We start from the raw sequence: 24,947 nt of genomic DNA, 5'->3' as shown, positions 1-24,947 counted from the left end.
TTCTGCAACTGAGTGAGAGCCAAACTGTCATCTTCATTTATATTTGGATGAAAGAGTGCAAGGATTATTGACCTCTCAGCTCAAACAGAAAATGCCAGCATTATGAAGTTGCAGTTACTTAAAGATCAGAGATTGCAAATCTTGTGGTGTGGGAGAGAAATTTAAACTTGTCTTTAAAGAATTCTAAACATTTTGGCATGCTCAGTTTTCATAGAAAAAAGTCACAGACCTTTGCATTTCAGCTAAATAATAAAAATCGTAATTGTACAGATGTATTAGAATGTATACATATAGATGTATACATTCTAATACATTGAATGGGGAATGTTTTTGAATGTTGTCTGAGCAAATGACTGGTGGAGCACTGACTTAAATAATAAAAATATACCTCACAACCACACAAAGCCCACCTTAACTACATGTAAGAGAAGTGGGCTGGCTGCCAATGAAAGTGTCATAATTGCCCCTTCAAGACAAGCACAGATAAATGACCCATGATTACTTTCCTCTAAGGCAAAGTGCTCAAAGATGTCACTTGAAATTACAGTGTGCTTTATTCATTACATGGAGGGGACTATTCATCTTGTTCACAGCCACCATGAGGACAAAGGCAAATGTGAGGCTGCTGCTGCTACAGCTGACATCGGCTATGCCCCACTCTCCTCACTCATGCGAAAATATATGTGTTTGTTTTGCACAGTGTTCATCCACTTTAAATCCCATTTTCCTAGTCAGAAAAACTATTTAAATGTTAGGTATCTTCTCCATGGTCTATACTGGAAGAAAACAATGGATATGAATATGAATTTAGGAATGAGGAATGTAATCAGATTTCCAGAGATTATCAAACAAAAACATTAAACGTAATGGAAAACAAAATTAAGATGGCTTTCTGTTTGCATTTCCAGAAAGAAATACAAGTTTATTTTATAATATAAGATAATTACTTTCTGAGATTTTTGAGGAAATGTGACAAACCAGTCTGAGTAGGGAGACAGACTGAAAGCCAGAGAATCCTATTATGAGATTTGGTGAAGGCCTCTATAGATATAATTATCATAAATGATTCAACTCATATGGTAATTACAGTATAAGGATAAAAGGAAAAAAGGTAGTATGTGACCTAAAAAAATCCTGATTTAGAACAAAAATAAGTCTGTCTCTTTGCCCTGAGAATGGCACAGGAGCAGTGAAAAAAAGAGAAAAATAAATCTCTGTGCATTATGCACTCTTCGCACTACATTTGTGCAGTGTTAGAGGTATTGCTTATCTGCCATGTCAATAACAACAAACTCAACTGACATTTCTACTGCTCTCACAAGTTATGGGCTACATTTTATTTTAATATTTATTATTTTAACATTTTCCAATTTAGTGCATGCTATGGATTTGTTAAATCAATGCATAAGTATTTGTTGCATAGGAATCAGGCATAGCATGAATTTTCTTCTATTTCACAATATGTATTGCATTACTAAAACAGTTATTCCATTTTTCTCATGTATCTAAGTATGCTTTTTTATTGTTTAAGTAGTTCCAATCAGTAGTTTTCTTTAGAAATAGAAATACCAAGGTCTAAAATCATTTATTTTGTGCTTCACTTAGGGTGCCAGTGATGCTATTTAACATTATCCTTTAACCCATGTTTAAGCATAACTAGCTCACTCAGGTAAAATGAAGGAAGATTGATTGCAGTTCCATGTGTTGCTATCACACTGATTGCATTTTAAATTTAAATTGAAAACTTAAACTCTGAGTTTTTAAAAAGTATGAATACCTTCAAATGAATACATAAAAAAGTGTGTCCTGAATACAGGCTCTTCTTGCAGGAGACTGCTTGCATACTAAAAGTCAGTTTTCTAAAACACCCATGATAAATAGTCACAAGTAAAAAAGTTAAAGGACGTTTCACTGTGAATAGAGCAATTATAGCCCTCTGGTATCATGCACAATGCTGGGTTATGGTACAGCTGTCATAAGTACACGCCCCTTGCCTCCCGCTCATGTTTGAGATGCCACAGCTCTCAGATTTAGCAGAACACTGTGCCTCTGAAAGGGATGTCAATGTCTAATGAAACAATCAGCCTATACAGCAAGGCGGTGCTGATTTCCACATTCATGCTCATCCTCCACCCTGTGTACTGAATGTTTAAATAGACTGTGAGCTCAAATTAGAGCTTCAGCAAGATCACTTAATGGTTGTGTGAACTGGTAGTGTGAACTTTAATCCAAGGCTTGCATTGCTTTGGGCAGAACAAAAATTCATGTGCTTTTGAGACTGAAAAATACTGAAATGCTGAAAAATACATTTACATTCACTGCATTTACCAGATCAATGTACATCAGTGCGATCTTCATACAGTCAGGTAAAAAAGTATTTGGCAGCATTGTTGTTGTTCCATCTAAAAAGATGAGGCAGGTCTGTAATTTTCATCATTTAACTGTGAGAGACAAAAAGTAAGCCAAATAGCCAGGAAATCACATAGCATGACTTTTAACAAATGTATTTGTATATGGTGCAGAAAATAACTATATACAACTATTATTTACTGGTGCTCACAAACCTGTTACTTCTTTAAAAAAATAATTGTATCCTTCACTCAATACCTGTACTAATGGCAACTGTTTGAACTCATTATCTGTATAAAAGACACATGCCGACACCTTCAAACAAAGTGAAGTGAAAGTGAAGTGATTGTCATTGTGAAACACACCACAGCACACACTGCTTTTAACCCATCACCCTTAGTGAGCAGTGGGCAGTCATGAAAGTCGCCCAGGTCGCACCTCAGTTGTTCCGTGGCGGTTCAGAATTCAAAACCAGCAACCTTCAGATTACATGTCCGTTTCTATACCTGCTAGGCCAAGACCAGAGTGCGGTCTAAGGACAGCAGGGACAAGATTGTACACCTACACAACACTGGGACTAGCAAACCTACAACAGGCAAGCAGCTTGGTGACAGATCAATGCAAGATCACTGACAATCTCCCTTGACCTGTGGCTCCATTCATGATCTCAACGCATGGGGTACAAATGATCTTGAGGACGATGTAGACATGGCGAGGAAGGAGGACACATATGCGTGACATCACAAGACAGGGGATTTATTATATGGAACACACGACAGGGGACAGAAATACTCATCCATTGACCTTCGCTCCGGAAGCGAGAGCAAGTACAGACGAAGTAGCACCTTCCGGATTGGACTCTGACACAAGGTTACATTACAAAGTATTGAGGTGAACTTTTGCTATTGACCAAATACTTATTTTCTGCATCATTTACAAATAAATCCTTAAAAAAAAATGTGACTTTGCGGATTTCTCACAGTTAAAGTCTTATGACAAATACAGATCTATCCCATATTTTTAAGTGGGACAACCTACCTGCTGTAAGCCTGCTGTAGCAAGGCTTAAATCAACAACTGCTGTTCAATAGAAATTACCAGCTAAGATACAGACCATCACAAGCTATATTAAACAATGCATTAATAATAAAGTGCAATCAATAGAATAGACATTGGTGATGTGGGTGGGAGAAGCCTGATGGGTAACACAATTGCCTATGAACCAAAAGGCAACAAAGACACAGGTTAAAACCCCCACTTACTAACAATGTATGTTCCTGAACAAAACACTTAGCACTGAATTGCTTTATAGGTATTGTCCCTGTAACTATTGATTGTAAGTCGTTTTAAATAAGGGAATCTGCTAAATGACAAATGTAAATGTAAGTGAACTTTATTTATTTAGTAATGGAGAAGTTAAATGCATTTAGTCCCATAAATAACATCTTTATTCATTGCTCGATTATGGTTTAAGGACTCAGTATTGCTCTTCTTGTGATAAGTGGAGGGTTAAAAGAGAGAGGGTGAAGTTCTTGATGCCTCTAGAGAACAAAAAGTGACCCACTGCCAGATCGATTCCAAGACAATTAATGTGAGCATTTTGGAACTTGGTAGACAAGTGTTGCAGCTGAATTCTGGATCAGTTGAAGAGGTTGTAGTCAAAGTCAAAGTCCACTTTTTTGTCATCTCACTACAAGTACACAGAGGGACGAGACTGCGAAGCTTTCACAGTGTGAAAAAGCATATAATTGTTTAGTGTAGAGTATAGTTATAATTCAGAATTATAGTTGGAATTACAGTTATAGAACTATAGAGTTATAGTTAGAATTAGTTGTATAGTGTTGTCCAGCTAGTAGAGATTGGTAATAGTCAGGTTTAGAGAAGACCAGAAACTGGACATGTAATTAAGTAGCATTTGTGGTGAGAAACGACCTGATTTGTCTGATGTTGTAAAGAAGATACCATACAGTTTAAAATTGGGGAAAACAGGGGTTGTTCTGACAAAGTTTGCTCATATTCTCAGTTCTGGGAGATAAGGTTTTTAGTAGATTATTATTTGTGCAGTTTTAAGTATGTTAGCCACCATCTACCAGAAAACTGTTTCTAGCGGCCTAGGGCTTTTGCAACTAATCTTTCATTTCAGATTAATGACTTTTTGTGCTAAAAGGTCAGAAAATGGTTTAAGGTGCCATTACAGTAAAGTCTTGTTCGGAGTAAATAACCACTGTATTCCTGCCGGGGGTTCTCTCTGGACAAAGCACAAACATCAAAGGACACTCTGATTGGTCTGAGTCAACCTTTTTGCCTGTCAAATGCCAAGTATAATGGAGGTTCTCTTCATTGCTACTCTCTCCTCCATTGGGGCTCTCTCCACCTCAGCTGCTTCGGGTGCTTCTCCCCTAACTTCTGGGCTTATCTGTTCTTCTCCCTGCTGCTTCTCTAAGGTGTAAGCTCCTTCTCTGGAGGTCTCTCTCTCTCTCCTTTGCTTCAATTTGTGCTTTTCTTATAACATTTTAAATACAAAATTTGCATGTGACTCCATTAGTAATCTACCTGTGTTAAAAAATGAGAAACTGTTAATTGCTGTAAAATCTATTGTGCTATGCCTGTGTCATGGCCAACACACCTCCAACCCACCAGAGAGCGGCAGACCAGCCAGGGAGACAACGACCCGGAAGCGGAAATGAAAGCGGGATTTGAACCGGCAACCTTCTGATTACGGGGCTGCTTCCTTAACCACTAGGCCACCACTGCCCCCTAATAAAGTAGTTAAATAAGTTTCTTTATTATTTGTAATTTGCACAATTACACCCCTTAGCAGTAGTAGGAGAAACCATGTGAGGCTACGTTATCTCCAAGTGATCTAGTGTATAAGGACAATAGGACGAGCTTTGTGGAATAATAAAACAGCGTTCACTTGCTTGTGTACTCACAATCCATAGTGTGCTGGAGGTGAGATAATCACTTCAGTCTTGAGCGTGTTCAGCTCCAGGTTGTGTTGACTGCACCAGAGTACCAGCCGCTCAACTTCCTGTCGGTATGATGAGTCTGCATACAGACAGGAAGTTGAGTGGCTGGTACTCTTGTGCAGTCAACACAACCTGGAGCTGAACACGCTCAAGACTGTGGAGATGACAGTGGACTTCAGGAGACATCCCTCAACATTGCTCCCCCTCACCATATCAGACAGCCTGGTGTCTATTGTGGAAACCTTCAAGTTCCTGGGCACCACCATATCCCAGGACCTGAAGTGGGAGACCAACATCTCCTCCATCCTCAAAAAGACCCAGCAGAGGATGTACTTCCTGAGGCAACAGGAGCCTTCCACAGGAGCTGCTGATCCAATTCTACACTGCGGTCATTGAGTGTCTTATGCTCCTTCATCACCGCCTGGTATGGAGAGACCACTAAAAGGGACAGGATCAGACTGCAGCGGACTGTACGGTCAGCAGAAAGGATCACCGTTGCCCCCCTGCCCTCCATCCAAGACTTGTACCTCTCCAGATCCAGGAAAAGGGCAGGGAAAATCAACTCAGACCCCTCATACCCTGGTCACAGGCTCTGGCAGACGTTATAGAAGCCTGCAGACCAGGACCAGCCGACACAGGAACAGAATCAAATTCCTTGTATCTGCTTGCACTTACTTGGCCAATAAATAAGATTCTGATTCTGATTCTGATTAAGACATTAAAAGTTGTGGGCCAACCAACACCTGACATAACTGGGACAGTCCAAGAGGGCTATAAGGGGGCTGGAGAAACTAGTGGCAAGTAAATCCGACAGTCATCTGCAAATTGTATGCCATTAGGCCAGGAGAGAGGAGGTACAGTGCAAAATTAACAGGTGCCAGAATTGAACCCTGGGGAGCTCCATAGTAGAGAGGCGCAGAGGGCGAGGTGGCACTGCCTGACACAGCATGAGTAAGTGAAAGTAAATGTCACTACTTATTTTAAGTTGTTCTGGTTAAGGGCATCTAATAAATGTCAAAATATTTATAGTTATTAGTGGCAAAGAAATCAATAGTATTTCACAAAAAACATATAAAATATCAAAATATTACCTAAAATTAATTGATCTAACAAGTAAATTAAAATTAGACATAAGAGCCACAATAAATCACAGTACTTTTAATTTGTTAATTAAATAATATTTGAAAGCAAAAACTTTTGTACTTTTACTCAAGTAGAAATATAAAATGGAGGACTAGGGGGGAATAGAAGGCCTTGTTGAGGTAAGACAACATAGGCAGTCCCCGGTTGGAAACCCAAACCCTGTCTCTGTGGTGGTAAAGGAGGTCGGGTCGACATTGGTGGTCAGCCTGTTGCTTCATGCACTTGGCCGTGTGGTTTAGGGCCTGAAGGACTTGGGACCAAAGAAGCATTTGCGTCAGTTTTTCAGTAAGCCTGTATATGCACATACACACACACACACATACACATGCTGATAACTGTGTACAACAAATGGTTTGCACAGAGGTCATCAATCAACATGTGGATAAGCAGCCAATGGGGCTCTGAGGGAAAAGATTGATCCAAACAAGCCATGGAGGAAGAGATGAACAGAATGACAGACATAGCAATACTAAACAATCATCAGGACTAATAAAAAAATGTAGAACCTGTCGTCTGTCATATGTTTATGTCTCTTAACAAAGTTAAGACAGAGAGATTGATATGTTCAGGGGAAGTGGTGCCCCCACAACGTGTGCCCTAGAATTGGCCTTTTTTCATAGTTCTTTACAAAGTATCCTGTCTTTCTGCATTACTCCATTATACCTGCATTGTTAGTCCTATGAATGAATCTTAATACATCTGTCCCTAACTGTCTTACCTATTCTCATGAAAAAAAAAATGTTATGTGCTCCATAGGGAACAAAAAAGGATATACATTTGGTTATTTACTTATGCAAGTGGTAGTTTATCTTCGATTTCATTTTAATAAAATTTATATAGCAGTCTTTGCTGATTGTTGAATAAATATGTGACACTAAAAGCAGTTGGAATACATTACACTGACATAGTTATAGATCATAAGATTACAAATAAATGCGTGGCTTGCCGATATGTTCAGATGTTGGAGCTGGACTGTTCACGCACTGTATCATGCCGTGAAGTTGACTGTGCACCCGTTTTTCAGTGTGCAACTAATTATGTATGGCCAAAAATGTAATATGCAAAACCAAAATAGCAAAAATATATAATTTGGGAAGAGGATTGTTTTTTTTCTTTCCTGAAATTCAGTCCATATATCTTGCAAGGCATTTAAAACTGATGCACAAAAGCTGCGAGACCCAAGATGCCTGCTGCTAAAAAACCCAAACACAGAAGAAAAGTGTGAGAGCTGAACAGTCAGTTACCAGCACAGCAGTCCATTTTTACCAAGCCGATACGAGTCATGTTCTTGCTAATAACATGACATTTTTCAAGGATTTAAGATGTTAAATGAGCATTTGTAGAGTATGAAAATAACATAGATAATGGACGGACATGCAGTTATCTTGGAGCACAGATACACTCTGATGCAAGAAAATGGCACGTGAGTGTTTCTCTCCAGTTTTGATGAGTTGACTGATCTGATATGGCACAGCCTTTTCTCAGAATAGTTTTTGAAGGCCAAAGAAGAGCTACTGACCATTTTATAACTAAAAGAACACACCAGAGGTGAAAACATTTGACACTTTCATGGAGTTGCACAAGCTTAGTTTGGATCTGCAGGGTAAGGGCAAGCATATAATCAACATGGTCAGTTCTGTGAACACATTTAAAACCAACTACATCTGCTGTTTAGTAGGTTGCAATGCTGTGACCTGCTGAATTTTCCTCAGAACTTTTGAAACTTGAACATCTTGACACAACTTGACAAGTGATTTTCTGACTGTGTTTTCCATTTGGTGCCACTATTGATGTGGATTGCATTGTTTCTAAAGTAATGGGACTATTCCACTTTAATACCTTTGCTGTTGAGAATTAGATTATTACACTGCAAAATTACATTGAAATGAAACCCAGGGCAACAGCTGGCATGAATGGAGAGTTCTGGAAACTACTGGTATCCCAACCTCAGTAAATATGCTGCGAACTTGACTGCAAGTCAAATGCAGATCCACAATAACAGATGAGCCTCTGTCATTATAAAGTAAAGAAACATAAGAAAGAGAAAAATAAAGAAACACACTCCAAATAATTATAAAATGATTATCATGTAGAGATTAGAGATATAGATAAAGAAAAAAAGATACTTTTTGTTTAACTGTGACCTATGCGCACTGTGATGCATTGTCACATTACCAACTAAGCATTGTTGGTACCTCTCCTCCATCTTGGTTTCAGAGCCAGGTAGCAGTGATTTTAAGATTTAATTAAACCATATCCTCTTACCACGACACCGCAAGAAAGGCAGTGGGCAGGAGATGCTACAGGCAGGCCTGTATGTTACAGACCTACCAGGTGTGCTTTGACAGAGAACTATATAAAGGTACACTCTAAAAAACGCTGGGTTGTTTTTTCAACCCAAATGCTGGGTTGAGGCTGCTGTTGGGTTGAAATTTGGGTTGAAAATCGGTCTTGATCTGTAACCCAGCGGTGCTGGGTTGGGAACGCAGACCTGAAAGAGAGCACGCACGTCACGTCAACTACCTGGGACATCAGCGAGAGGAGCCGCCATTGTCTTTGCACCGTCTTTAGTTTCTGAGGGGCGAAAAAAAAAAAATTCTGAAGGGCGAAAAAATTATTTTATGAGCGAAAGCCGCGGAGTTGAAAAAAAAATTCTGAGGCAAAAGCTGCAGAGGACAGAGGAGAAACTTTGAAGTTTTCTGCAAGCTTCACTGCTTAATATCTTGCTAACTAACACTTGCTATGCTAACAATGCTTAATATCTTGCGACTGCATTGGAGCCACCAATTTGTGTGTACTCACTCACACGGAGATCGGTAAGCTTTATTTAGCATATACAATGTGAAAGGGGGTTTTGGGGTTTAATGTTGTATTTTAGAAGTATACCTACTTCTCTACATACAGTTTTGTAGAATTCAAATTATTTCAATGTAGGTTTGAAAAAGTAAACACCCACTTTCAACATATGCCAGTTTTTTTTTTTTTTTTGTACTACTAGTTTTGTTTAAAGCCACTTTAAAATGCTTTGAAAATGCAAGTACTATCTGCGAGAGTTTTTTTAACGTTACAGGCTAAAACATGGAACTTATGCAAGAAGAAACTAAGCCCTTTCCTTGCTTGCATCAGGAATCATGTTTGTTCTTAGATGAGAGGAGGTTGTAAAGGATGAGCCTGACATCACGCTGGCCAGTGCTTTTCACTGAAAACCAGGTTTGTGGATGTGTCCTTTAATGTTTTTTTTTTCTTATTTGTTTTACATACATGATGTTCAGAGAGGTTTATTTGTGTTATAAATAACTCTGCCTGAATATCAAAACTGAGCATATTTAATATTTTTTCAGGTTTACCTGGAGTTTAACAGGATTGTTGGTAGAAATTTTAAAGAAGAGTTCTTTGGTGTTCTTGATGGGTTGTGTCCAATTTTGATGAAAATTTCAAGAGGAAGACAGGTCGGATAGGAAAGCAATTAGCTCACCTACTACAACACAACGGTGGGTTGGTATTTCTCTTTTCTTCTCATAATGGTATTGATGGTTAGTTCAATACATAAACTGTTCTCTTGTGGTATTTCTCTATATGGACAAATAAACTGAAATAAGATTTATTTCCTTTGTTCTACATTCAAGTGTGTTTTATACCACTTTGCAGAGCACAGAGCCAACAGCCAATAGATGCCTTGTCCTGAGAGGACTTCCAATAATTCTTGGAGATGATGCATCTATGTTCTTCAAGAGCAGTTCAGTGAGTAAACCCTTTCTCCATTTGTACCATTCAAATATCAAATTGTGTAATATACCACCTACTGTCACAATATGAAAGACGCCTATATATAAACACACAAAATAGATTGTTTACAGTGCCTAAAATAAAATCACATTGAATTACAAAATCTATAATATTAGATAATTCTATACAGTAGATTGTAGACAAATTGCTGTTAACCTGAATATTCTCTTTTTGTCTTGTTTCTTGCACTATGTAGAGTCTATGGAGACTCCATGGACATCCCAGTGGGAATCCTCTATTATGAGGACAACAGTTCAGCAAGCCCAGCATTACCATAACTCAACCCCTCAAGACTGGGCATCAACCGAGAGGGCAAGGGAAGCACTCACCAACCAACCTCAAGCAATGTGCCTCTTGTTTGGCTTAACCTACGCACTTCACCTGCAGCACCCAAAGTGCTTGAAAACACGTTTACCTTCATTCAGCAGGCAATGTGAAATTAAGGTAGAAGTGAGCTACCTCCAAAGGTTCAGAAGCTGAAGAATGAGCTAGCAGGGTAAGACACAATTATGCTTGTAGCACAGCTCTTCATGACTGATTGTTGTACAATTACCTTGCAGTGATTAGAGCAAATAGGCTTGCAGTTGTTCATTTTGTATCTGATTCTTCTTGTGCTTGATGTGTCTAGTATTGTATTATTATTTTTTTTACAGAGAGCACATTGTAGAGAGCAAGTTGCAAGTTTATTTTGACCAAATCTGATCCTTACTGCATAGATGTTCTTAATGCCTGCTTTGTTGTGTGTTTCTTACAGATGACTCTTAGATCTTAGTTTATGCATGATAAGAAAACTTTTTTTCATTACATTTACATGTCAAATTGTGTTTTTCTAAAGTTAATTTGGCTTCAATCTGATTCATTGTTACTTACTTTATTCCAGAAACACTGTGACTACAGTTTGATACATTTTCATAAAAATTGTCTTAATGTTAAGGTGAAGATGGAAAAAAAAGTCTTAAATTCATATGGACACATTTTTTACATGAAATATGTATTGCTGTATAATTGTTTTTATTTTAGTAATTTTAATCACAAGTTTCTATATTACATTTCTGACCCATTTTGGGTTCCATTCAACCCAGCAGCGTAGTCATTTTTAACTAATAGTTGGGTTAATAATCACAACCCAGCATGCTGGGTTAAACGTGTAACCCAACTTGTTGGTCCCTTTTTGACCCAGCGCTGGGTTACCAAAATAACCCAAATTGGGTTGTTTTTAACCCAGCAGTTTTTAGAGTGTAAGCACTGCCAGGTTACAAAATGATAAACAGTTAATTTATAAAAGTAATCAAAAAAACGAATTAAACTTCCAAAGTAATCTCCCCAACACTGACAGCACAAACTATTGGAAGCAATGATTGGTGTAAGAACATTAGTTCATTTTGTACTAACTTCTTGTCTCTCTCACTTCTTAATTTTCTGTTTTCTAGTTCTATTTAAAACAATGGCACATCTGGAAACAGCCCATCATTCACATTAAAGATCTGTTCTAAAGTAGAATGTTGCAGGAACTATTTAATGAGCTAGTTTTCGAAATGTGCATGAATTAGTTGTAATGGTTTCTGCTGAAATTAGTTCAATGTGCATTTTCAAACAAAAAAGGGCTGTGCATCATTAATTCATTTAGATATTAAAAATAAATTAAAAGTGAACTATATTACTACACACAATAAATATTAAATATTAAAATATGGCATATTAGACATAGCCTAGATGTATGCCTAAAAAGTATAACAAAGGAAAAGAGCTAAAGATTTCCTTCTGGTAAAATGGCACTAATGCTTTATTATTGAGAAAAAAAAAACCTTACACAATCCCTTGTGGGATCTGACCTAGCCCCTCAATTACTACTTCATTAACCCAACTGCTGGACCACACAGAGGTCTGGATTGTTGTGTTCCTCTGTCTGAAAAACACCAAAAGCCTCAGACATAAACCCACAATGAAGACAGGACAGGACTTACCTTGAGGTTGAAGGTGTGAAAGTCAATGGCACATTTTCTTTCCTGAGACCTTTACGGAAAAAAGGCAACCACAATCAGTTTTTTCTTAATAAATCCAGTCAGTATTCTTCTAGATTATTTCAGCAAAATTGCTGTCTTCTGCTGACCACAAAAAATAAACATTTTCAATGCGCTTATGGTGTGACTGGATGCAATTTTACTGTATTGAATCTTGGCACTATCCATTGAAAAGATTTAAAATTAACCCATCCATAGTGAAGGCTCTGACAAGTAAAAAGTAGGATAGAGTGGCAGTTGAAACCATATTGAGCATTTTGTTTTTTTCCCCTCTTTCCTCAGCCTTTTTTCATTCTCTTCATGCACCAGTCAGATTTAGCTGAATAAATAAAACCACAGGGGACAACTTGGTTTTCCTGTGAGGCCAAGATCTGAACTAATGTTTTTTCTTTTTCTGCTGTTTAACGATAAGGTGAAATCTATGTTATACATATCTATGTTCTGATCCATCCAGTGGGCAGCCAGATAGACTAGCTGACAGCAGCAGGGTATTTATTTCATGACAGCGTCATTCACAGAAAGTAAAAGGTACTAGTGAAAAAAGAAAAAAATGAGGTAAAGGAAACAAAAAGAAAAAAGAATGCCTGAAATAAAACAAATGAACATCAGTTATGGCTGAAAAAAAGAAGGAAGGAAAGAATAGACAAATAAAAATTAAATAAATATAGAATCAATTATATGCCTTGTGAGGGTGGGTGTGTGCCGACATGCAGGATAAGGAGACAAATCAAGAAATATATTCAGGTACATTGTTGAATGCTGGCAATTAGAGAAGCATTTGAGGGTTTTAATTTTCTAAAGTAATCAGCTCTCACCACAATAAGAAAATATCTGTGTGAAAATCTGTACTGGCCAATTGATTTAGTAGGTTGAGAGGTAACCTACTAGTAGGTAAGGTAAGGTTTAGTAGGTAAGTCACTATAACTATAATTAAAGCTTTATTTTATTGTCACATTCTTGTGGCAATATTAAACATCTTTTTCATGCTGGTCTCCACATAAACCAATGCAGAAGCCAATTGAAATGCAAAACACAAAAACTTTTGGTAAGTGCTTTCCATTCAGTCTGCTCTGGTCTGCTACCCAAATGGGTCTGGTCATTTTTAATTACTGCTAATTAGAATAATTTTGTTGACACACTTTCAGCAGGGTAAAACCTCCTTTAAACATGGCATGCTTTTATACACACAAACATTTTCTGGAGCACAACTAAGGACAACCTGAGGGTAAATTCATCATTCAAACGTGATAAGGTGCAGAGGTCTGATTTTATAAAGATTATATTAGCATGTTTTACAGTTTTACATAATCCCATATTAAATTTGTTGTCCCCTTGCCTTGTGTCTGTGTGTGAGTGTGAGTGAGAGAGCAAGAGAGAGATATGTGCCAAGGTGTGGCATTGTTAACCCCTTTGTGCACTGACTACTGGTGATAGGAGCCTGTGCCTAAACAGTAGATTTTTGCTCGTTGTGTCCTAGACCCACATGTTTGACAGCTCTCTTCTCCAATCCTGTGCTTGGTACAGTTCACCAATGATCCACATTTCACTCATGCGTGGAGGCATTGTCTGCTTTTTTTAACAGATGTTCTGGCACCAATGTGGATAGCAGGACATTTTGCAATACGGATTATGAGATACACGCTGTATTTGAGCAACGCGATTCTGCCCATAACATGAAAGTAAGTGCTTTTGTGAACATTATTTATTTGTAATTATTCATTGTAAATGGTAAGGGTGCTAGAAAATAGCCTTTATTCTGGAAAATTAGTTAGCATTGATAATCTGAGCTGCACTTATCCATGTGTTTTGCTGGCTATTTAAATGCTAGGCTAGTGGGTAGCATTTAAATGCTAGCTACCTGCTGGTCACATGCTCATGCTCAGCTGTGACTTTACAAATGTATTAGCAAAAAAAGTACATTGATCTGGATGTAATATGTATGTAAATGTAATTTTAGAACAGCATTTGCATAGTTTGATTCTGTCTACTTATTTCAGGGAGGAACACTATGATGGTGGATTGGTAGTGGATTGGAAGCGGATTCACAGCCTACAGAGTTCTTCTTCCACACCAAGAGAACTCACTGGAGGGCAGCTGAACTTTCATCAGAGGTGTAAAAATATTTGTATGTCATCACACCAGACATAAAAAAATTGTGTCTAAAACCTGATACTCTAACCTTGTGGAAGGCATATATAAGTTTGCTGAAAAGACAGATACTAAGATAAGATAAGAAGAACTTTTTTTTATCCCGAGGGAAATTCTTTTGTCAACAACATGCTCAATGCAGAAGGAGAAACAGGAGGAATAAATTATATTTACAAAATAAATAGTACAATCGAGCAAATATCAAAAATAGCTTAAGGCTCAATCACAATAATGATATTACTATATCCAGTGAAATGCCCAAGATAGTGCTAAGTGACATAATGATTATGTCATGGGTACAAGTGAGAGGGGGTAGCAGCGGCAGCATGTGCAGGGGGGTAAAACAAACATTCAATGACATCTAGGTGAGTAGTATTGCACATCTGAGTGAAAAACATTTGTGTTTGAATAGCCCTGAAAAAATCACCTACAGAGCAAGGACAAGCCAAGGAATGTCTGCTTTGTCCAACAAGGGTAATGTTATTGGTGTGAAATAATTGTGAAGGAGAAGTTGGGAGACAGTATTGCCATTCCTTCATAAAACTGCAATTAGAGACTTAAATATCAAACATAAAGGCTTCACATTTCTAATGTAGTTTATCAACAGTGTATTGAACCAGAATACAATTGTATTTTTTACAATACAATTATAATTTCTTGTATTGCTTTGAGAAACTTTTTCTTGCATTTTACTTTTTTTACTCTTGCATTAACTGCCCTGAAATTACATCTTTATGAGAACAAATAAAAAGTTCAAATTTGTGGGCCAAAGTTTTGTCTTTCACCATGTGCACAAATAATTGTTAGATGATGAAATGATGAAAATGAAGATAATTGCATTTAAATGGTAGTAGCGGAAATATTGATTATTGACCCAGTGCACAAAGGGATTAGTATTTAAAAGGTACTACTACTACTACTACTACTACTAATGCATTCTGTTTGTCATTTTTGGAGAGAACAATTTGCTTAAATTAAGAACAGAACTATTACTGCTTTATTTATTAATTTGTACAAAGGACAGCATAGTTAGGTTGTCAAAAACTGTCAATTTCTGTCTGAATGTGACTGACCATTTCTAAATGTTTTGACACAGCAAAAACACTGTTGCACATGCAGTAACAGGCTCTGTCAGCATTGACTCTAGTGTACAATTTTCAATTCTCTTGACCATTGTCACTAAGCCCATGTGTGAGTGAGACTATGTGTCTTGTCCTTCACTCACAGACTCCAGTACCAAAACTTTCTCTAATGAAACATAAAAATAGGCAATTATTTTAATAACAATGCTGTGCTATAGCTTACGGCTATAGTTTATAGCTAAATCATAGCCCTGAAGACTTCTGATCAAGGGCATTACAAAAATATGACATGTTGTCAGGATTGCCTGCAGCTGGGCTCCACACCGGAAGCCAATCCTGATGCCCCATAAATGCCGGAAGTTTCTGCCCGTTCGGGGTCGCTGGCATTTTCGTGAACTCGCTGCACGAACTTGACCTAGTTTTGTTTCATGTGTTTTGAGTTCTGGCAATCGCCACACGCCTACGGGTTAGTTTGTGTTTTTTCCCTTTTATTTCCCGTTTTTGGCCACCGCGCCATTGTTTATTTGTATTTGTTTATATATATGAATAAAACCCCTTCCCAACATGTCAGACCTCTGCGCTTCCTTCCCCCGTAAGTCCGTAGTCGTGACAGAATGCCAGCGACCCCCCCAAAAGCGCAGAGGTGGAAAGCAGAGGAGAAGAAACGCCGCGAAAGACGCAGCCCGGCGCGGCGAACGTGGACGCCAGGGGAGAGACGCGCCGCCTGTTCTGGTCGAGCGTTTTCTCCCCGAGAAGCCGTGGTACGCGGCGCCGCGTGATGACGTCACCCCCGGGAAACTCCGCGAAACCCGGAAGCGACAACGTCGGCGGGTGAGTGGGCGGAGCGAGGACGTTGGCGTCGGCAGCAGCGAGGAAGTGACGTGGGCAGCGAGCGCAGAAGATGCGACCCCCACGATCTTCGCCATGTCGAGCCAAGAACTCTGCGCTCTGCTGGCCAGGCTCCCCGTGGACTGGGACGACACGGACGACGACGAGAGCACAGGAGACGAGAGTTGGGCTCCGCCCATCGCGCCAGTCTGCGATCGTCGCAAGGTCCGTGGGGACCCACGTCACTTCCAGGGGGGTGAGAAGCGGCAACAACGGCGGCGTTCCTCCAGCGAGGAGGTGGGCAGCCTCCAGCCCGAATGGCCAGAGTACTGCCCATGGGAGCTTATCGCGCCATGGGTCCAGGATGTCCGCAGGGTGGACGACCCTTGGAGTCACCGGTGGGAGGACACGGATGACGAAAGCGATGATGACGTGGATTTTCGGTGGGCGGTCGTTGCCGGGATGGCTCCGCCCAGCGTGCGCGTCCGAGATCATCGCGGCGTCCGTGATGACCCATGTGACTTCCGGGGGTACGAGGTGGACACGGACGACGACCAGGATGACGCCGTTTGGGCAGTCGGTGCCGGGATGGCTCCGCCCATCGCGCCCATCCAGGATCGTCACGAGGTCCGTGGAAACCCACGTCCCTCCCAGCAGTGGGAGGAAAGCTGGTGGAACAGGGCGACGGGAGGTCGCCAGCCAGCAACTGCGCTGCCGGGACTGCCTCGCAGGGAATCCTCCATTCCTGCTCCAGTCGCCGACCCGCCTTCCCTCTGCCCGGACGTTCCCCAGCGAAATGGCAGCGCAGCACCAGCGCCCACACCTGCTGGAGAAGACGTCCACCCCCCTCCACACCACACACCTACCACCATCTCCAGCGCCGTGCCCAGCCCCGTGTGGGACAGCCCAATTGTCCCGGGACCCTTCAGTGGGGCAGCAGACACTGATAAGACCACCACCATCCTCTCGTGTCTGCTTGGGTCAGCATGGGGCTGGAGCGCAGCCCTCTGGCAGCAGGGAGAGACAGACCGCAGTTTTCGGGACTTCCAGCAGAGACTGAGGGCGGAGTTTGATCGGCCAGAGCCTGAGCCAGGGATCGAACTCTGCCCCTCCACCACATCCAGCGCCAGTCAGGATCCGGGGCAAGAAGACCAAGCACTGGCGGGCGACGAGAAGGTTGCGCCTCCCGAGATCCTGGCTGTGCCCCCTGAGGAGGTCCCGGAGTGCTCAGAGAGGGAACTAGACAACCCTCTCTTCTGTCTGTCTCTGTCTGTGTGTGTGTGCGTGGCATATGTGTCCGTATGTCGCCCCCACTTCCCCTCTTTGTGTCCACCAGATGGCGACCCAGCCGCGGAGCCGAACCCCAGGGAGGAGGTTCCTGACCCGAATGTGCTGGTCCAAGGCGAGGTGGACAAGCCCCAAGGTACCCCTAAGTCCAGCCGGGGGGGGTGCTCCCCCAAAGAATTTTTTGGGGGGGTGCAGTTCGGGTTGGGGACTCCTCCTGAGGGGAGGGGAGGTGGGGAAGCGATGGAGCTGGGTCCTCCGGTAGCCAGTGAGGAGGGCAGGCCAGGCATGGGCCTGCGTCTACCTCCAGAGGGGTGGAGCGCCATAGAGCCCCCGGGTAGGCATGGGGACCCAGCTGGGACAGGCAGGAAGAGGGCCTGCTTGTCCCAACGGACGCAGAAGGGGCTAGCCGGATGGTCTGGCAATGCCCCCCCCTTGGCACCAGGGCCGTGCAGCGAGAGGGGCTGCATAGTCCCAGAAGGTACCAGCCTGGGGTGCCTGGAACAGTCGCCAGAGGCTCTGGGACAATCTCCCTGCGCGGTGCAGGGGGTGACACAAGAAGTGTCAGAGGGGATGTGTGGAGACAGGGCCCACACATACCCAGATGGATCGGCCCTGATTATTGTGTGCAGGTACGAGAGTCCGGGGCCGCCATGCGGGACCACGCCGGGGAGCCAGGCCGAGGGTCCGGGGCCGCCACGCGGGACCACGCCGGGGGGCCAGCCCGAGGGACCGGGGCCGCCACGCCTGACCACGCCGGGGGGCCAGCCCGAGGGACCGGGGCCGCCACGCCTGACCACGCCGGGGGGCCAGCCCGAGGGACCGGGGCCGCCACGCCTGACCACGCCGGGGGGCCAGCCCGAGGGACCGGGGCCGCCACGCCTGACCACGCCGGGGGGCCAGCCCGAGGGACCGGGGCCGCCACGCCTGACCACGCCGGGGGGCCAGCCCGAGGGACCGGGGCCGCCACGCCTGACCACGCCGGGGAGCCAGCCCGAGGGACCGGGTCCACCAAGGGGAGGATACAGCAGGGCAGGAGCCCTGTGGTTGCCGCCGTCCGCCCCGCCGCCTCCACTGATGGTACTGTTGGGGCTCCGAGGACGTAGCCCTTGGAGGGGGGGCTCTGTCAGGATTGCCTGCAGCTGGGCTCCACACCGGAAGCCAATCCTGATGCCCCATAAATGCCGGAAGTTTCTGCCCGTTCGGGGTCGCTGGCATTTTCGTGAACTCGCTGCACGAACTTGACCTAGTTTTGTTTCATGTGTTTTGAGTTCTGGCAATCGCCACACGCCTACGGGTTAGTTTGTGTTTTTTCCCTTTTATTTCCCGTTTTTGGCCACCGCGCCATTGTTTATTTGTATTTGTTTATATATATGAATAAAACCCCTTCCCAACATGTCAGACCTCTGCGCTTCCTTCCCCCGTAAGTCCGTAGTCGTGACACATGTACTTCACATGGATTTGAGAATAGTAAAATGGATGCTTGTCCTGAGTTTAATATAGTCCAATTATATTCCTTAAAATGATATAATAAATGATATAATGATATAAAATGAATCTACATCAACAGAGTGAATAAAAGATTGCATTCATAGTTGGGGGTCCAACTGAACCAGAATTGATCTCTTCATCAATGGTAACTTAAAAGCACGTTGTAAGTCGCTCTGGATAAGGGCGTCTGCCAAATGCCGTAAATGTAAATGATATGCTCCCTGTGCTAATCACTGACTTATTTTGTGAGTCAAAAAAATTATGAAAGCAACATGCTCTTGGCTTGCAGTCATGCAGTGCCACAGTGTCCACCATGAGTTTTTGCTCACCATGGTTTCTTCCTTTGACAATGATGCATGCCAGAGACACCCCTATTGATCACGCAATTATGAACTGTAATTTCACTTAATATGTTGGCGAGCAAGATGGCTACGAGGCTTACAGTGGATGTCTTGTCAGTTCCAAAATAATTACACCCGACTGAAGAATAATGTGGGCAATTTAGTTTTTAAAGCAAATGAGGACTTCCCTTTTATCAAGTCCCGGTACCAGTACCCAACAACTTTGAGAGCAGGCATCCGGAAAGGGTTTAATGATTTGATGCTAACAGTGAAATGAGTCCTTGGAGCCTCTGATTGAACAGAAGTGCTTAGCTTCAGAAGCTTCTGCTTGCTTCAGCATTTTGCTTAACTTGCATGTTTAAATGCTTGCTTACCAGTGAGGGGCACTCACGGACTACAGAAATCAACTGATCCACATATAGCAAATTATTTCTTTAATGAGTTGAGATGCTAAACAAAAAATAGAGTTCACAGTTAGAAACAATGTGGCCAAATCATTTGTAAAAACATGCTATTTCCATTGTAGCAGTACGCTAGTGTTCAAGAGAAATACAGCAGTAGAGGACAGCCAAGGGATATCTGCCTGCAAACTCAGTGAAGTGTGCGTGTGAGTTTGCCCTTTGATCAGACAAAGTCCTGCACCGTACAGGGCACAATAAGGGGAAATTTGTCTGCTGATACTGACAGAGAGAGAACCAGGTTAGTGTTCCAAATAATTGATTGAAGGACAAACTGGTCTACATTTGCAGCACTTGAACAGAAGTGAGAGGCAGAATGCATTTCTTCAGCTGAAAAGGCACAAGATATGCAAGGTCACAAGACGGCTGAAGAATGTTTTTCTAACTGAACTGACATTTACTTTTTCTGTGAATAAACCTAGAGTGTATGTATATGCTAGTTGTTAAAGAAGCTCAAAGGAGAGAGGCCAGAACAAATAACACAAGGCATCATGCCTGGAAAGCAAAAAAGTGATGTCACTGCAGGCATGAGATTTAGTAGAAGATGGATTGATTGACTTATCTTTGATGGAAAGGAGCAATGCTCTGCAGCTATCTGGCAATTTTTTAATTGAAATTGTTTTGTGCTATGAACCAGTCAGCCTTGAATGAAATACACCAGGGACCCTTCATGGACCCTCATGGATATATATGGGGGTGGATGCTGAGTCAGCAAAGCTGTTAATTTTCTCTGGTAAACACAATAAATGTTGTATTTCAGAAAACTGGATCACTGCTATTAAAAATCAGACTTTGCACATAGATGACGAATCACTCATTGCACACTAGTAGACACACTAAAAGGCTGTTCCTTCATAGACACAGACAATGATGTTAAACCAGGTTGGTGCAGAGGAGAAGTTCACCTTTCACACAACCCACACCTTGTTTCTGGGATTGGTCAACTCGCCACCACCAGGGAGCCTCAAGGAGTTGCAATGGTTTCTGGGCTTCACCAACTTCTATCCGCGGTTCATGCAAGATTACATCCAGGTGGCGGCCCCCAGTCAAAAAAAACAGTCTTTTTGAGGGAAAACATACCCACCTGAGATGGACTGTCCAGGCCACGTTTGATGCTCTCGGATGCTGCTTTACAACTGCCTGCCATCCTCCTGCAGAGTGGAATTGTGACATCAGTAACTGGGAGCTGCAGGCTATGAAGTCTGTTTTGGAAAAGTGGTGTCACTGGCTGGAGGCTGGTGGAACACTTTTTGTCTGATATGGACTGACCACAAGAATCTGGCCTACCTCAGGGAGGTGAACAGGCTGATGGAGCATCCTGTATTTCTTTGCCAAATTCAGTTTACTTTGTTATATGGGCCAGGTTCCAAGAACACTAATGCGGATTTTGATGGCAACTGAGGGTACAGGTCAGCTTGACCTCCAGTGTACTATCTCTCCAGCCCTAGGATGATGTGGGTCAGTCCTGCTCGAATGGCGGTAGGGGGCCACGACGCCACTGCGTTCAGCGTCTTGGGGTCCATGACCATGCCTTGGGAAAAGACAGTGAAACCCAGAAATGTGGTGGAGCGCTGGTGGAAAGCGCATTTTACAGTAAAGTCGGTGGGCCAAAAGACGTTTGAGGACCGCCCTTACATGTTGGATGTGGGACGGTAGAGACAAGGCTGACAAAGATGTTGTCAAAACCCATCATCCCAGGATGTCTTGTAGCATGTTGTTCATTAATTGCTAGAAAACAGCGGGTGCATTACAGAGTCCAAAGGGGATTACCAGGCTTTTAGAATGATCATTGGAGTTATAAATGGTCAAGTTCAAGTTTACTAAATGCTGTTTTCCACTTGTTGCCCTCTCGGATGAAGATCAGATTGTATGCTGATTTCAGGTCGAGGAGGTTGGCGAGGAGGTTGTGATAACAGGATGGAACTCCCATATGACTCGGCTGAAAAAGGTGTGGGAGTGGGTGGTGCTGATGACGTTTGTGGCTGGAGACATTGACGGTGGCAGAGGGGGTCTCACTCCAGCACTAAACCCAAGAACCAGGAGAGATGGGGTTCATGAGTGGCAAACCACGGGAAGCCCAGAACCAGGGGAGAAGAGATGATCGGGGTGATGAGGAAGGGGATGTTTTTTACATTAGTGTAAATCCAAAGTGTCAGGGGTGTGGTCTGGTGAATGATGGGACCTGAACCTATTGGCTGGCGATAGAGGTGATGGAGACCGGGTATTACAGGGGTTCCAGGGAAATGTGTAGTTGGTGTGCACATGTGCTGTCCCAAATGTGAATGTGTATGTGTATGTGAAATTCTCCACCTCCCCAGAGTCCACCAAGATGGTGGTTTTCTCTGTTAAAGAAACAGAACGTTAGAAGACCTTCACCATTCCCATCCACCCTTTTCCAGCACTCAAAAGGTGCCAGGCTGGGCAACTTGCAAAGGCCCCTGCGTCAGACACTCACACGAATAAACGCAAGGAAAGACAAGAAAGGCAGAATCAGGACAAGGTGAGAGGGTAAAATTCTATCTTACTTTGAGCTGAAGATTGTAGCTGAGTGATCCAGTAGATATCCAAACAAAGACTGAGCAGCAACAGCAGGTGTTCAGCTCATTAAATAATGGGGTGCAACACTCGCTTCGGTGTTACGTGACAGTGGGAACTTCATGCTGTGGGGCTATTTTGCATCTTCAAGCACTTGTTTGGGTGCATGTTAGCATGAAAAAAAAATGATATAGAGATTTTGATGTATAAGGTTAGAGGGTCAGTGGTGCACTTGCGGGAGTCGTGGGATGGCTAAGCAGGGGAAGATGCAGCTGTATTTACTGTAGCATAGGCATACTGGAAGACAGCATATTTTAGAGATGTCAGACAGAAATGGTCAGTTTCCAGAGGGCGAGGCACTGGCAACAGAATCGTAGAAGGGGTAGGTAAAATATCATTGGGGGCAAACAGGAACAGATAGAGAGAATCCAGAAGAATAGTCACAGGAAAAAATCGACAGGAACAAAGATTAGGCTTGGAAAGAATGACTTACAACAACGCAACAAGCGACAGAGAGTTTGCAGTGTTCTTGTGTTTTTGTTGGGTCTTTTTACACCCCGCTGTATTTGACCTTTTAAAATATTTTACCTGCCAGACCTAAATTACATCAATTGTTTCATTGAACTTTTAGCATTTAGAATTATTACGGGGTGTGTTTTTTTGTGTTTGTGTTTTCTGTTGTTTTAAATAAATGTTTAATTTATTTTTGTGGTGTGTTGGTTTGATCCAGGAGGTGGAGCGACAGGTGGGGTAACCTTGTATTAGGCCTGGGGATTCATTAAGCCAAGAGACTGGAGAGAGACAGTGGTGCCAGAGAGACAAACTTTTTTGATCCATTTTGGGCCTCTCTTTTGACCCCGCCGCCGGGCGTCCTGCCACAGTATATTGAATGCTTTGTATGTGCTATGGAGATGCAAAAGATATCAACGTTAAACAGTTTTGACTGGGAAACAAAAAGTGGCAGGTTCATAAGATTCCGCCAAAAGATTCCACTGAGATTAATATACCTGTCCCCACACACTGCTCCCAAGACAATGCCATTCCTCTGGTAGTTTGAGACCTGGGCAGAATAGAACACACCCCTTTGCCAGTCTGTCAAACCAGCCATCTCAACATTCCTATTCATAAAGGCTGTGAGGGTGGGGAACATTGAATGGATGGATGGATGGACAAAGGCCTGAAAGTGTGCATTCAGCTCTGTCTGCTCCACTACCCCCAGCATAGATGTGTAGGGCATGTCAATATGGTGATGTTGGGACAGCACTGGACGTGCAAAGAATCTACTTTACTTTATTTTAAAATGTTGCTGTAGTTTGATTTGCAAATGGAAATGGCCACCAGAGAGGCACAATTAATAATGCTGTCAGTGATATGCTGAGGCCAGTATGTATGACTAGCCACCAGCCCACATTCACACTGTCTGCACCATATGCAAACAATGCTGCTGATAAATGTCATGGGATAAACTGCCAGCCTGTGCCTATCCCTGTCTCTGAACTGTCAACACAAGGACACTGTCACACTACAAAAACAGCTGTGGTGATGTCGTTTTAGGGGATCAGCAGTAGCCAATGTCAAAAAGAGAGAGCGAGAGAAAGAAAACGTCTACAGCACAATTGAGGACTATTGAAAAGCCAAAGCTGTCGTCTAGACCTGTATTCTGCCTGACTGAAACTGAATAAAGTATGACAAAACAAGCTGCTGCAAGACTTATGCTTGTCAATGAGCCCCAGTGTTTGCAGTGTAATACCATATTTTCTCTGAGGCCAATTCATCTGAAGCTTGATTTTGCGTCATCTGCTTTTCATGAAACTGTCTCTCTAAGATTTGAAAGCTTTGAATCCAACATGAAGGGTTGTGATCATTCACAATCACAACTGAAAGTGCTGAAATTCTTACAGTGTTTGAAGTCCATTGGTGGACCCCTGTCACATTCTTCTGACAGTTTTTATCTTAGGGGTATTATTCAGAGGCAACCTTGTTGGAATAGTATGTCAAGGAAAATGGCTGTATGTTTCAATGACAGCATGAAGGCCTGTAGACATTGTGGACATCAAGAGTCAAAATCAGAGAACTTTTTAGTAACACTAAATTAATGCAAAATGTAAGTGAACAATTGATTGTTTTTGTCATTATGATATACAGCACAGTACATGGTGCACACAACAAAATATGTCCTCTACATTTAACCCATAACCATTTGTGAGCAGTGGGCAGTCTTGAAATGCACCCAGTAAGCAGAGTGTGGGAACAGTACCTTGCTGAAGGGGACCTCAGTGGCACCAGGCCAAGAGTAAATGTTTCATACCTGAAAATGACTTTTAAATATAAATAAATATTGTACAATTCTCACATTCCCCATTAGCTTCCCTTGATAAACCAATAGCAAAAAGTAAATTGCCTTTTGTGTTTAAATTTTCTTTTTTTAAATTGAGACTAAATTAATATGACCTTTCTAGGGCAACAAAACGTTTGTGTAGTTTGCAGTCACATTATCCCTGTTTTCAAAATGA

General features: G+C 42.3%; 1 protein-coding gene across 35 annotated transcripts in view; it reads right to left on the bottom strand.

Annotated features, from left to right (window-relative positions):
* LOC114786615 (receptor-type tyrosine-protein phosphatase delta) overlaps window positions 1-24,947 on the bottom strand; it is a 403,565-nt gene that overhangs the window by 243,076 nt on the left and 135,542 nt on the right. For 34 of the 35 annotated variants that reach the window (XR_003749232.1, XM_028973864.1, XM_028973855.1 and 31 more), the window contains one exon: window positions 12,211-12,259. The gene's annotated coding sequence lies outside the window, so the exon portion shown is untranslated. Of the gene's footprint in view, window positions 1-8,983; window positions 9,035-12,210; window positions 12,260-24,947 lie in introns of all 35 variants that reach the window. The other variant, XM_028973883.1, reaches the window with a different exon arrangement.

The sequence above is a fragment of the Denticeps clupeoides genome, chromosome 1 (assembly GCF_900700375.1).
Source record: "Denticeps clupeoides chromosome 1, fDenClu1.1, whole genome shotgun sequence".
Taxonomy (NCBI): domain Eukaryota; kingdom Metazoa; phylum Chordata; class Actinopteri; order Clupeiformes; family Denticipitidae; genus Denticeps; species Denticeps clupeoides.
This window is presented reverse-complemented; position numbering and strand designations above follow the sequence as displayed.